The sequence below is a fragment of the Ostrea edulis genome, chromosome 2, assembly GCF_947568905.1.
Source record: "Ostrea edulis chromosome 2, xbOstEdul1.1, whole genome shotgun sequence".
In the NCBI taxonomy this organism is placed as follows: domain Eukaryota; kingdom Metazoa; phylum Mollusca; class Bivalvia; order Ostreida; family Ostreidae; genus Ostrea; species Ostrea edulis.
This window is the reverse complement of record NC_079165.1, coordinates 5,112,551-5,122,459: the sequence shown is the minus strand read 5'-3', so window position 1 is coordinate 5,122,459 and position 9,909 is coordinate 5,112,551. Positions and strand designations below refer to the sequence as shown.

General features: G+C 34.8%; 1 long non-coding RNA gene across 3 annotated transcripts; it reads right to left on the bottom strand.

Annotated features, from left to right (window-relative positions):
* Positions 1-4,345: 4,345 nt before the first annotated feature.
* LOC130046515 (uncharacterized) lies at positions 4,346-8,176 on the bottom strand. Of its 3 annotated transcripts, XR_008800784.1 has the most exons (3): positions 6,162-7,778; positions 5,121-5,241; positions 4,346-4,928 (listed from the first exon to the last, which is right to left on the bottom strand). It is a non-coding gene; the product is annotated as an uncharacterized LOC130046515 (long non-coding RNA). The 3 variants fall into 3 exon arrangements; XR_008800782.1 differs by lacking the exon at positions 5,121-5,241 and having other exon boundaries at positions 6,162-8,176; XR_008800783.1 differs by lacking the exon at positions 5,121-5,241 and having other exon boundaries at positions 6,186-8,176.
* Between the last annotated feature and the right edge of the window lie 1,733 nt (positions 8,177-9,909).

The following is a 9,909-nucleotide window of genomic DNA, read 5'->3' as shown; positions in this document are numbered from 1 at the left end:
GATGGAAAAATCCTAATGAGGCCCAAGGGGCGAAGCTCCCTCAAGCTACTGAGGTATGACAAAATAAGACGTCTGCATTATAGATTTTTTATAACATATTTTTATAAAAAGTGGATAATATTTGTGACAGGGGGATGAATCCGCCACTGTGAAGTACATGTACATATGGTAGCAGGGGACAGTTTCGCACTATAGGCCCGGTCAACTTTTTCAAAAAATGGAATTACCCCGTATTTGAAGTGATATTACATGTGTAAAAATGTATACAATAATTTTAGGATGCATGTCAAATGTAGCTGAGTGCTTAGTAAAAATGTTGATATACAACATGTAGGTGTCACCACGATTCCTAGCATATAGATGGGTGCAAATACGAAACTAAGACACGTGGTCAGTTGCTGAAGAAATTCCGGTGAAAACATGCAGGGTCTAGCAAAAGGTCTGTAGCTGTGAGGGAAGGTGGATGGCCCCATATGAGAGGTAGATTTTTGAGAAGGGCAGATAGGGTTCTTGATTGTGCAAAGTGTCTTAATCCCCATGTTTGGTACTGTGATGGTGTGGGGGTTGTGCGGATTAGCCCAAATGGGGGAAAATCAAAGCATAAAAGTTGAACCTGCTCAGAGCATGTTTTGTGCACCAGCACCAGTATTTATAGATTACATGTAATTTAGGGTCATAATTTATTAACTACACTAATATGAAATACGAGTATTGACATAAAAGGGAAATATGATTTTTCATTAGTCTGTCATAATCTGACTTTGGTGTATACCCCCTATCCACATGTTTCAAAACCAAAGAAACTGTCCCCTGCCACCTATACTTATCATGTTGCCTTAATAACTCGTTCCTCTATTTTTCGTTTAGTTTGTTTTATCTTTTATTTGAATGCAGAATTTGCATGCAAGATGCCAAGGGGACAAACTCATTTTACTGTATATTGTATTATGAAACAGATTAATGAATTCCAAACTCTCATTCAATAATCATTCTACTTACTACTATTTAATGCAAAAATTCACAAGATGTGAAAAAATGTAGTATAGGTTTTGCCTCTAAAAATTAGGAACTTTTAATTAGTTTAAATCAACACAGAACATTTTGTCTATATCAATCTATACAACACAGCTTAAAAACATTTTTATCTTCATTAATTTGAAAAATCGTAATACTTCAACGTACAATGTAGATTGAGGGAAATATATGTAGCATAGATTCAAACAATTGCAATTTGGTTGCATATATTAGAGAGAAAAAATGAAACATTGCACATTTATGTATATAAAACTTGGGGGTTCTTTGCATATAACACAAAATGAAATTGTGAATTTGTTTAAATATAATTATATTTCATACTACATGTATTCGTTTCATTTAAAGTATATTTTAGATATTACTACAACACAAAATATTGAGGCCTTTGGGAGTAGATCACGGATTGGTATATGGTTAGCATTGAATATGAAGAGAAATACTTCGTGACAATTGTGTTGTGAACAACGCCATGTGGTTGTAAACAGTTGAATTATTAAAGTTAGTCATATATTTTTTGTCAGTCAATAGCATTTCTGACACGTAAAAGGTATAATAAATTTCATAGTTGTATAATAAAAATCATCGTGTATATTACATCTCTCTCTCTCTCTCTCTCTCTCTCTCTCTCTCTCTCTCTCAGATTCCAGGATATTATGTTATGTTACTGATGTAAGGCATCCTAACCATTTATTTAGGAAGAAGAAACAAATTACAAACATTTGCTAGAGAAACTCACAAACAAAGCATCTCTCTAGCTACACGTTCTACTTTTAATTATGGTCATTTTTACTATTTTCTGTCAGTTTTATGGGGAGAAATTAATACAATGATGCAAATTTTAAGGGTTTTTGGAAAAAACATAAGTTCTCCCAATAAAAGTAATTCAATAAATCAGAAGATTTTGTCATTTATTGCTCCGAGAGTGGAAGAAATTATTGCTTCTTTTATCGTTTACATTTTTATTAACAAGAGACCACTCTTTACTTTTGAAATTATTAGGGAGTGCGCGCCGCCTGCGCCCACCCCCTTAAATCCGCAACTGGTAGGATCAATAAATTTCACATTTTATTTGTGTGAGAGAGAGAGAGGGGGAGAGAAAGAGAGAGAGAGAGAGAGATGTACACGAGGACGTTCGCACAATGTGTAACAGAATAAACACACACAGCAAAAAAATGTACTATTTAAGGTAATCATACTAAGGCCTATTAAAGTTTATCCAATACTCTGTTTCAAAATGTGGATTAAATGCTTTTGAAGAAAAATAATAATAGGGACATGCCCCCACACCACTTGTCCCCACTAGTCTAATATCTTGTATTTAAATCTTTCACATTAGGTGGGTCATGTTAATGGAATTGTAAATGTAAGGACTTAATTTTTGTCTTCATATACATGTACAAGTTTTTCATCCCATCCCATCTCTCTCTCTCTCTCTCTCTCTCTCTCTCTCTCTCTCTCTCTCTCTCTCTCTCTCAAAATACCCCCGATGAGATTATAAGACTGTCTTATGGGTAGCTATGAATTATAATTATAAGGCGATTCCACCTGAAGATTGCAAAAAAGCGGTTTGCAATATACAATCAAACGCATTGAAGTGGTAAAAATTTTCGTTTGTACGGAATGTTACGAGCTTTGTATTGGACGTTTGATGTTACGCAACGACACGCCCATTTTCACAAAACTATAGGTAAACAACATTCGTACACACCCCTTATATCACCCAAGACCACGTGAATTTTATGAACATTCAAGTCAACGCGGAAATATATACACATGTACATGTATCTCACGGGTGTATTTCCAGTAATGCAGGGATGGGCGTCTAAAGTCCCCTTTAATGTGTACGTAAGCGTATCGTTTCACCCACCCCCTACTCATTTTGGTCTAAACAGTAAGTAAGGGATATTAAACATGAAACAGTTCTTTGCATGTTAAAAAATTCCCTAGCAAGCAAATTAACCTGAGAACATTTTTGTCACATGAAAAGAACACGACAAATTAAGTTCATGGACGAGAGTGGTTTTAACCTTTCAAGTCTTAATCGTGCCTATGGACATTCAGAGCGGGGCAAACCATGTATTGAGATTGGGAAATATGTGGCGGATAGAAATTTAACTTTGAATTTACTTATAAGTTTAGACTGTGTGCAGTACTATAATTTTGTCGATGGAACTTCAAACACCTATACATATCTAACTTTCTGGCATGAGGCAAGTCAAACTCAAGATGAATACCGAAGACTTCTTTTGCTTCCAGGTGATTTCATTGTAGTAGACAACTGTCCCATTCATAAAAATAACGCAGAAAGAATACCTCGTCTCTATTTTGGACAGCAAAACGTGGAATATAGATTTTTACCGTCGTACTCTCCAGATTTTAATGAAACTCAAAAAAGTATTGTCACAGGAACTTAAAACTTGCAATAACGCGTGCATTGAAAGAAATTTCAGAAAGCGATGTTAGAGGGTTATAATTTAATACCGGATATCTCAATGTTACTTGACAATTCTGTATGGCAGTGTTATATATATTTTTACATGGAAATGTCTATATATATAAATACATTTACTTAAAAACTAGCCTTCTTTTCATTGTGTTTATTTTTACTCTTTTCGAACATTTTCCTTATCAGCAAGACTTAGGTGCTACCTGTAGTTTGTTTTCTTAGGCGTGTCTTAAAAAGAACTGTTAGTATCAATCAGGAAAATGGGTGTGTCATTACCAGCGTTTCATACGATAGAAAAATGCTACCACTTCAATGCGTTTGATTGTACATAACATTGAGAGTAGTTTTCATATTTCTAATTAATTATTTTCCGTTTTCCTTGTGCCTAGAGACGCCTTATTGAGAATTTTCAAATTGATTAAGCCTTCGCTATACATTAAAAATTACCCCAGAATGGATTCTACGACTTTAATTTGCTAACAGAAAATAAATCGATTAATGATTGAGATAATAATATTAGAGTTATTCCTCTTTGAATGAAAACTTAGACATGCTTTCATATTTGCATACAAACAAAATAATACTTGTAATTTTGCTAATTTCTTCTTCATCATGTATTCTTCTTCATCATGTAAGGCCTCCGTGGTCGAGTGGTTAGAGCATCGCGCTCAAAATCACCTCTGTCGGCACGGGTTCGATTCCCGCTCGCGCCGGTAAGTGAGAAAGTTTCCCTGTTTACTTTCGGAAGGTCGGTGGTCTCTTCCCAGATACGCTGTATCTAGGTTCTCTCTTCAACCAATAAATAATGGGCGCCACCAGATAATTGAAAAATTGTTGAGTGTGGCGGAAAACATCAATCAGTCAATCAATCTTCATCATGTATTTGAACATTTAGTTATAAACCTTAACATCAATAATTTCAACTATAGTATATAAAAAAAACTGATGCGTCTAGGCCTTAATCAACATCGGGATGACGTGTGATGTCGTTTGACCTACGTCAGGGGAAAGACTTTGAGTGCCGCGCGAAGTCCGAGTCCCAGTTAGGACTGGTCAAATTCGTATGGTTTTTTTTCCAAAGGAGTATTGATACTGATATTGAAGGGGAAGGCAGCACAAAAAGTTTTACTTGCATATAATTCTGTTGATATGCGGCCTAGATAAGCTTCAATACTAATTTGAAAACGTTACAAATTGAAATTTTCGCCATATATAGAGGCTGCCATGATGTGCAACTCTTTTGTATTCAAGACCACAAAAATCAATAATTTTGACGTCACATCGTTTGTTCCAGTTCTGATGAGATTATACGACCATCAAAGATGTGCATGATTGTGGTAGATTTTATGAATTAGGTTGATGCCATTATGTCAAGTTGTTAATTGCAGTAATACGAAGGGAAGATGTGAAAAAAGTGTTTTCGATATTCCTGACCTAACCAAGTCATCTGAAAAGAAGAAGAAAAAAACTATTCAAATTGTAGATCCATTATTTGCGTAATGACAACTTGAGGTTCGAGGCATTTGTATGAACAAACGTGTACCGTCTGCCTGGTTTGCGACTCGACTGAACGTCTTTTTTTTTCTCAATTTCTTCTTGCGGAAGAACGGGTTCAAATCTATACGTTTCCAAACTTAACTGTTCGTGAGTTGTCATGTCCACAGTGGTACTGATGAAGTAAACCGGAACTGACGGTGTGACGTCATAAATTAAACTTCAATGGCCGCTCTCTTGGCGGCGGATGAAAGGTTGATATAAATCTATTCAATAAGCAATTATATTTGTTGTTAAAGACTGACATCTACGATATCAGTAAGTAATACTTTATTCATGCACAGTTACATGCATTTAACGACGAGTGTGTAAACCGATTCCTCGTGGTTTTAGTTACTGGACATAGACATGGATTTTACTTTCGTTTCCAAACCTACACGGGCTCAAGTCTCATTTAGGCCTACAATGGAGATTTTGTTACATCGGAGACACATGTAGACGTTGGAAGGGGGACTGCAGAGATATAATTAGTAGAGCTTGCGAGATACCATAAAATTAGATAGATAAGTACCAGTATTAAGTTCATTGGGGCATTGAATGAATCACACGATTTCCTCCCTTACAAAAAATCCGTCAGTAATTTAAGGCGGCTGACGTTTCCCTTTTTTCATTATTGTGTTCGTATTTTCATCATCCTCTACGTTTAAATGCCGAAATCTCCAGGATGCTGGATATCATGTTGCCAAAACTGTTGTTTTTATAACAAACAGACGGACAAACTATTTGAGTGACTATGCTACGTAATATGAAAGATTAACAGAATCCTTCATTAGTACGAGTGTGGGATAGGGAAGTTCACCGGGGGGACAAGACTCGTTTAGGACGAGGCTTTGTCGAGTCCTAGATAGCTAATATTGTTCCAGAGATGGAATTACAAGTCTAATCTACAAATTAACATTGAAAGTAACACTATACGGTCTCATTTAAAAATCACTTTATTTGTCCACTCGTATATCACCGTAAAATATCCAAAATCCGTAAATTTCGTTGTTTCTCCACTACGGTTACAAGAGTATATAATGTTTCTTTGAATGCAGCGATACAACAAACTTTCAAACACTTAAAGAATTTATCAATGACAATTATTCTGATTTGTACATGACAAGGGTGCCAAGAACAAATATACCTGTATTTGCATATTTCAACCTACTGAACACAGTGTGCAGCAGTGACAACCCAGTTTGCTCTGACAAGAGATCCTCCACAAATATGATAAAAGTCCTGGGGTTGTAGTATTGGAGGGACACCTGTCATGACCATTCTCCCGGGGAGGCTCCCAGACCGTTCACGATACGTAGGGAATGGTCCTGAAACTTAATGAGTTCACGTAATTTACTACTTTTAGCGGATATGGTAGGTTAGCGTTGTTCAATGAATAGGACTGAGAAATATAATGTAGAATTGAACTTACCATGTAGATTCCATCAACAATTGAAAAACAAATATTGATATAATTTCTAAGTCAATATGATTAGAAACAAGAAATTTCTCTCGGCCATCGAAAAATGATAAGGAATGGAATCGATTCAGATGTTCAAAATTTATTTACGATCCGATGTTGGAAATATGAAATGTTATATCCATCTCGAAGTCACGTGGAGGTGAATGTAATGTTTTATTTCTTCATAGTTTATTAGATCATAGCCAATCAAAGTACTTTAAATTATTCATCCCAAAACTCTAATCAGTTTCTACTCAGTGAATACTACATATTACACAGATATTCAAAACATCGTATTCACCTTAAAAAAGTGTCAATATTTTATTCCATTCTCAAATGTTTAAAAATATATTTTCTTTACCGATTATATACAATATCACTCCAGTGATGAGCAAATCTCGTGCTAAAATTCAAACTGTTACAATATTGAAAAGCTTGCTAGTTTAGTTGTTTTACCCCGGAGCTTGTGGAGACGACTTTCAGTATCGCTCCCCATCTACAGGTACCTGTTGCGTTGAATGTTCAATGTCATGGCTATGTTGTGTATTGTTGTATTGAATGTTCAATGTCATGTCTATGTTGTGTATTGTTGTATTGAATGTTCAATGTCATGTCTATGTTGTGTATTGTTGTATTGAATGTTCAATGTCATGTCTATGTTGTGTATTGTTGTATTGAATGTTCAATGTCATGGCTATGTTGTGTATTGTTGTATTGAATGTTCAATGTCATGGCTATGTTGTGTATTGTTGTATTGAATGTTCAATGTCATGTCTGTGTTGTATTGTTGTATTGAATGTTCAATGTCATGTCTATGTTGTATTGTTGTATTGAATGTTCAATGTCATGTCTATGTTGTGTATTGAATGTTCAATGTCATGTCTATGTGGTGTATTGTTGTATTGAATGTTCAATGTCATGTCTATGTTGTGTATTGTTGCGTTGAATGTTCAATGTCATGGCTATGTTGTGTATTGTTGTATTGAATGTTCAATGTCATGGCTATGTTGTGTATTGTTGTATTGAATGTTCAATGTCATGGCTATGTTGTGTATTGTTGTATTGAATGTTCAATGTCATGGCTATGTTGTGTATTGTTGTATTGAATGTTCAATGTCATGGCTATGTTGTGTATTGTTGTATTGAATGTTCAATGTCATGGCTATGTTGTGTATTGTTGTATTGAATGTTCAATGTCATGTCTATGTGGTGTATTGTTGTATTGAATGTTCAATGTCATGTCTATGTTGTGTATTGTTGTATTGAATGTTCAATGTCATGTCTATGTTGTGTATTGTTGTATTGAATGTTCAATGTCATGTCTGTGTTGTATTGTTGTATTGAATGTTCAATGTCATGGCTATGTTGTGTATTGTTGTATTGAATGTTCAATGTCATGGCTATGTTGTGTATTGTTGTATTGAATGTTCAATGTCATGTCTGTGTTGTATTGTTGTATTGAATGTTCAATGTCATGTATATGTTGTGTATTGTTGTATTGAATGTTCAATGTCATGTCTATGTTGTGTATTGTTGTATTCAATGTTCAATGTCATGTCTGTGTTGTATTGTTGTATTGAATGTTCAATGTCATGTCTATGTTGTGTTATTGTTGTATTGAATGTTCAATGTCATGTCTATGTTGTGTATTGTTGTATTGAATGTTCAATGTCATGTCTGTGTTGTATTGTTGTATTGAATGTTCAATGTCATGGCTATGTTGTGTATTGTTGTATTGAATGTTCAATGTCATGGCTATGTTGTGTATTGTTGTATTGAATGTTCAATGTCATGGCTATGTTGTGTATTGTTGTATTGAATGTTCAATGTCATGTCTGTGTTGTATTGTTGTATTGAATGTTCAATGTCATGTCTATGTTGTGTATTGTTGTATTGAATGTTCAATGTCATGTCTATGTGGTGTATTGTTGTATTGAATGTTCAATGTCATGTTTATGTTGTGTATTGTTGTATTGAATGTTCAATGTCATGGCTATGTTGTGTATTGTTGTATTGAATGTTCAATGTCATGTCTGTGTTGTATTGTTGTATTGAATGTTCAATGTCATGTCTATGTTGTGTATTGTTGTATTGAATGTTCAATGTCATGTCTATGTTGTGTATTGTTGTATTGAATGTTCAATGTCATGTCTGTGTTGTATTGTTGTATTGAATGTTCAATGTCATGGCTATGTTGTGTATTGTTGTATTGAATGTTCAATGTCATGGCTATGTTGTGTATTGTTGTATTGAATGTTCAATGTCATGGCTATGTTGTGTATTGTTGTATTGAATGTTCAATGTCATGGCTATGTTGTGTATTGTTGTATTGAATGTTCAATGTCATGGCTATGTTGTGTATTGTTTTGTTGAATGTTCAATGTCATGGCTATGTTGTGTATTGTTTTGTTGAATGTTCAATGTCATGGCTATGTTGTGCATTGTTTTGCAGAATATTTTACGCAAATTATACTGGTTTCATTTGATTAAAAAAAAATCTCACATAGAAACTGCTTTTAAAAATGTCATTTCCTACCTTTGGTTTTAAAGCAAGCTCACGTAATATTTCCTTTGCAGGTTGGTAAATTTTCGGGTCCATAGCCGCACCTTAAACAAAGGACGCATTGAAACATGAAAAGTGAAAATAACGAACAGTGATCAGTCTCATAACTCCTATAAGCAATACAAAATAGAAAGTTGGGCAAACACGGACCCCTATACACACCAGAGGTGGGATCAGTTGCCTAGGAGGAGTAAGCATCCCCTGTCGACCGGTCACACGAATCTCATACGCTGGATTAGCATATGAGAAATTCAGTAATGATATGATCTATATGCATAAAAAGGGACATTTGCTTTGAATCTGTCTTTATCAAAAATCTCCAATTTCAAAAATATACCCCCTCCCCGATTTTTCCTTTCTTACCCTTTCTTACATAGATAACCATTTAAAACAATTAATTATTCTTTAACTTACAACATCTTTAACGCAGGTGATGAAACAAAGATGTAAAACTTACAGGAAAGGCTGAGGAAATGGACGATAACAGCAACCTTCATCTTGTAGGTCGGTTAGAGGAATTCTATCTACCTTCCATACCAGCAGCATTTTATACTGTTTTATGGCTGTCCATATGATGCTTTCACACCTTAATGGCCACTCTATGGTCATCTGGATGATTCTAAATAAAGTAAATCAACAACTCTCCACTGGTCATATGAAATAGCCCATTCCTGTGTTACAGACGGGGGATATTTAAATAGCAGATAAATTTACAGCTGTCCATTATGTGAAACACTTGTAGTTTTCATTGAATGGAAAATTAATGTGATTAATGTTTCACCGAGTTTGTAAATTAAAAAGCAAAAGATTCTTGGAGTAGTATTAGATACATGTGCTTCCTTACAGTTGTATATAAGTTTAATATAAGCC